The sequence below is a fragment of the Lygodium microphyllum genome, chromosome 26 (genome assembly GCF_053477565.2).
Source record: "Lygodium microphyllum isolate KBCC chromosome 26, Lygodium_microphyllum_v1.1.10, whole genome shotgun sequence".
Lineage (NCBI taxonomy): Eukaryota > Viridiplantae > Streptophyta > Polypodiopsida > Schizaeales > Lygodiaceae > Lygodium > Lygodium microphyllum.
Window position 1 is genome coordinate 72,297,418 of NC_141160.1, and position 5,285 is coordinate 72,302,702.

Consider the following 5,285-nt stretch of genomic DNA (forward strand, 5'->3'; position numbering starts at 1 on the left):
TCTATATCCAACAAAATATGTTTTTTAACATGAAAAAAGAAGAGAAGAAGGGATAGAGTTGATATACAATGTAGCTACCATGGAAAAAAATGTACTTCTACATATTAGAACAAAATGTACAAGCCATTAAATACTTTAACATGCAACAAAAAGTTTTGTAAAATATTACATAAATAAGTCTATGGTCTTATTTTGTGGATGCTGATAGACATTACATTCTTAAAAGTCATCACAAACAAGTTCTAATTGAAAAACTCAACTAGTTACAATGATACTCTTATTTGCTATTATGTTTCCATTCAAATTTGAACACCTTCCTAACACCATCACATGTGCCTACTATATGGGAAGGAATGTTGACCAAAAGCTACTCCCCTTGACTCTCCTATTATGATAGTAACATGACATCTCTCTTTTAGTCCATTGGTCTTTAGCTTCCACTTCCTGCCCGTTTAAGAATATGTGAGCATAGTTGAACATCATTAACAATTAAAATCTTATATATACATCATGCATTTATAGATTGGTTGCACCATGTATGTAGCTTAGGTCCCCACTTAGAGGCCTATGTAAATGAAAATAGCACATATATACATTTTTATAGTTGATGATACTTTCCAATCTTTAGATTATGGAAAAAAGCTTTGGACAAGTGTCAAAACTAAAATTATATCATACAAGATATTTTGGATCCCTCAAAGTGTTTTGATAGCAATAGACAAATCACTAGACAAAACTATTTGATTATCAAAAAGTTGACAATTTTTTTCGATTACTCTTATATTAATGAGAGTATATGGCTTGTATATCAATATATTTTCCAAAAAGGTCTAATAGACCAAAATTAAAATATAGGATCACTTAAATGTTATGTCCTTTTTGAAGACTAGTTTCATGGTGGTTTTTCATCTAATCGTTTGTTGCTTATATTCCTAAAACGGTTGCTTCTTGACCCTTACACTTTAACATGTACATGATTCTTTAGAAAAGGGTCTAAGTAACCATAGATTTGGGTTTTTTCTAGCAAGCGTGATGTTTCTTATGGCTTATATCCCATTGCAAAAGTATGTGCAAGGTTAGCCTTTCACTACATGATACATTCCATTTGCACTTCAACTTTACCACTATTGTTTTTTGTCCAAAATTATTAAAATGTATGTGATTTTTTTAAAGATGGTCCAAGTAGACACAAATTTGAATAGTTTCTATAGGGCTTGGATGTTTCTTGTGAATTATATCCCATTTCAGAAGCATGTGCAAGGTTAATCTTTCACTGTATCGCATTAAGGTTAGTCTTTCACATGGTACATTATATTTGAGGTTAAACTCCAAGTTGTATAGAATTATAATATACAAAATCAAGGAGTTCTCACTCCCAACCTAGAAGCATAACCTCAAAATATAGTTGTTTCTATTTTCCTTGATTTGTATATATATTGGTAAGCATTTGAATTAGAATAGAATATGAGCTTTTTGTTGTGTGCCCTTCAACACATCTAGTTAGATACATCTCTTTTTGTTGTGTGCCCTTTAACACATCTAGTTGGATACATCACATTGTCTATGGACTCTTGGCATCACATTTGAAGCTCCTTAATTCTTTCTTAAGTGTATCCATAATGCAACAATATTATTATGAAGTTTAATGCATTTGGACAAAGTGCAACTTGGTGTCTATATGGACAACCAAGTTTATACATAAGCACATTCTTCTTTATGAGTGAGATGTGTAAATTCATTTCCCTATACTCCTAGATGGTTTGAAGGGTGAGGTGGCTCGATTGCCTAAGTGTTGGGGATGCCTTTCTATGTATTGTATAGTTTTTCACCACACAATAGCAAATATTAACTCAAAATTTATGTTAAATGCATAGTGAAAGAGAGAAACTAAAGACAAGTGTGTAAGATAAGAGAGTGAGTACAATAGCCCCTCCAATCCCCCCCCCCCCCCCTCTGGAAAAAAAAAGAAGCATAACTTAGCACCCCCCTAATGCATTAATTATGGATTTGTATTCTTAGCTTTTGTGTTCAAAAATCATAAATGTATCCTTTTGGGGTTTTTGCATTCCTTACATGAATGACACGGTTTTGGCTAATAATTTACTCTTACTCATATCTAATAAGTGGTATGTTTACAAAAATATTTATCTTGCTCCTAGGTCTTAGCATAAAGGTTACAACAACAAATAAATTTGCACATGAGTTAAAGTAATAGGTTGTGATAGAATTTCCTAGGTATTAAAAAGTAATTATCCTTCATTGATGATTTTTTAAATACTACCTCATGTAGCGAATCTATGCTTGTTTGGGCTTAATGTGAATATGAGTGGTATGCAAATATTAGAAAGTTAAACATTTGAGTAAGAAATGACTTTTAAATTCACTTGGATCATTGCTTTTGTACTTAATATCTATGATATTGAATACATGGTAGGGATCTTGTCATGGTCAATAATAACTTTGAAGACTAGAATTTCAATATCTTCATGCTAAAATTATGAATCTCCAATGAGGAGGAATACCCAATCTAGTTACATTATCATTGATCATATGTACATTATAAAATAGTTTATTATACCTTGGAGCTAATATATCTTTGGATGCTTTTCAATGTATTCTAGCCTCCTCCATAGAGTAAGTAATTCTAGTGATAAAATCTATTATATTGTTGTTATATCACTTCTATGGTTGGGCTACACTTGCTCTTCATTTCTAAGGAACTAAATCATCAAGTGATGAGAAGTTCTAAGATTTTGTCAGTGACTTATTCAAAGATTTATTATATGGTCTAATAAGCCATCGACTTGATATAATCAACTTTTCTAAAGGAATCTCTTGAGAAAATTTCTCTCCTTTGTTCATTTTCAGTAAAATTCTCTAGAACTAAGCTCATTTAATTTATATGTCTTAAAGCTTGTCAAGAAGCTCATTAATCTTGGGAATTGGATATTTCTTATTGACTGAATTGGTTCAACCTACACTAATCTATACAAAGATGGAGAGTACCATCTTACTTCTTTTTTGAAATAAGATTAAAGCTATCCACAATGAGTTACTTGGTTGGATATAGCCTTGGTCTATTTAAGTTGCTCCTTCAACTCAATGGCTTCAAGGATTGACATGCAATATGGTCTCTTTACTACACTAGTCCCACTCCTAGCACAAGCTTGATTCCGTGGTCAACTTCTCTCTTAGAAGGAAGTTCACTCACATCTGCAAAAGGAAGACATTTGCATATTCTTTCATCTAAGAATATTTTTCTTCAAATTCTTTATCCTGATTAATATTATTAAGCTTAATTAAGTAGACGACCAATCATTTCCTTAGGCCTCGAGCAATGCTTTAGGCTTTAGTCACGTAAATCTTTGGCGTTCTAGCTTCACTCTTCTATATAGTTACTTGGTTTCCCTTCACGTTTTGGAATGAGACTTGGCCTTTCTTGCAATGGGTGTAGATCTCATTGGGGATTAACCAATCCATTCCTAGAAGGCACCCATAAGCATCCAAGGTCATGGCATAAAACCTCATGTTGGTAGGCTCATTACCTAGATCAAATTCCACCTTTCTAGACTATTGTGAAGAAATTACTTCTTTCGCATTGGCTAGCTCTACTAAAAATTTGTGTGCAAGTGCAATTTCTATTGTTGCAGGTGAGATGAAGGAGTGAGTGCTTCCACAATCTATTAACTTTAAAGGGTTTACCCTAATAAATCTTATGAGTTTTGAATCACCAAAAACTAGCAATTTAATCCTCCTTATCGAGGGCAAGGTGAATTAGCCCTCTTTTGCATCTTAATCTCCATCATGGGCTCTTCTTCTTATTGTTGTTCATTGAAAGTGACGCAGCAACCTTCCCTTCTTCTATGGCCATTGTCACTCTATTTTTTCCTCAAAATTACCTTTAATGGAACGTTTAATTCAACTTCAAGTGCACTACCCTTTAAAATACCCTAGTTTGTTGAAGTGGTAGCACCTTTGAGTATCATCATTTCTAACTATTAGAACAAAGTTTCCTATTGCATTGCCCTTAGCCTTCTTTCTTGGGTCAACCTATTGTTGACCCTAGGTTCTTTTAATAAAGGCACATGGTCCCTTGTTTAGGGAACCTTGCCTCAAATATCTTCTGCCCTTTGGTCTAGTTTGGATTTCCTAGTTCATGGCCTTGGCTCAAAGCAATGCATCTTGAAGATCCAAAGGTTGCATCACTTCAAGTCGAGTATCCAATATGAAATTCAATCCATGGTAAAGCTTAGCTACTACCAAGTAGTATCCATAGGCAAGACATACTTTTGAAGTATTATAAATCGAGAATAATAGGCTTTCAAGCTTAATCGCATATAGCATAAGGTGAAGAACTCATTCATTTTCATATTGCAATAAGCTAGTGGAAGGTGTCTTCTACACAACTTCTTTTAACTACTCCCATGTGGCAGGCAACTCAAAAGTCCCATGGACTCGACACCATTGCTTCCACCATTGTTGAGCTTCTTCTATCAACTTGAGCTTGGCTATCATGGCCTAATTTGTAGGACTAGTTCGAGTGGCGAGGAAATAATCCCTCATTGTCATGATTCACACTTCAATATTTGTTTCTACATCTTTGCTCTTGTTGTCAAACTTGAGTGGCTTGACTTAATGAGAAATTTCTTCTCTTAAATCTCTGTAGGGTTAGAAGTAGATGCAACACCTTGAATTTGAAATGCACGTAGTTAACTTTTACATAATTAATCTAAGGATTTGTCAAAACTTTTACACATTCACGATATAAGACTCAAGGTAATAATATTAAGGAAACATTAATCATGCACAAATGGAAGAAAAATATAATGGATACACAAATATAAGAAAAATATAAACATTTTTATTATTCATAGTTGCAATAGACTAAAAAGGTGATACATCAAGCTAGGGATTATTTAGATTACAAGGCTTATCCATGGAATTGAGATACATTACATTATAATCCTTAAATGGTTTAATCCCTTTGTCATGGTTTCATAAGGTTGGGAAGTAGTTAAATATATGGTTTTTTTTAATATATAGAAATACATGCCATTGTACAAAAGCCAAGAACTAGTGGAGCATTGAATTAAGCTATGAGGTTGTTAAACAACATGCCCTTTAAGCTTGAAATTGTCATCCATTGCTAGGAGGTGGTCAATCTAGCAATCGGCAAGATGGGTAGAGCATGTGTTGATGATGCAATGATGGGTCTTTCATGGCAATGCCCGAGATGGTGGTGAAGCAATTGTTGATGGCATGGAGAGCTTGAGGGAGTGGTGGCT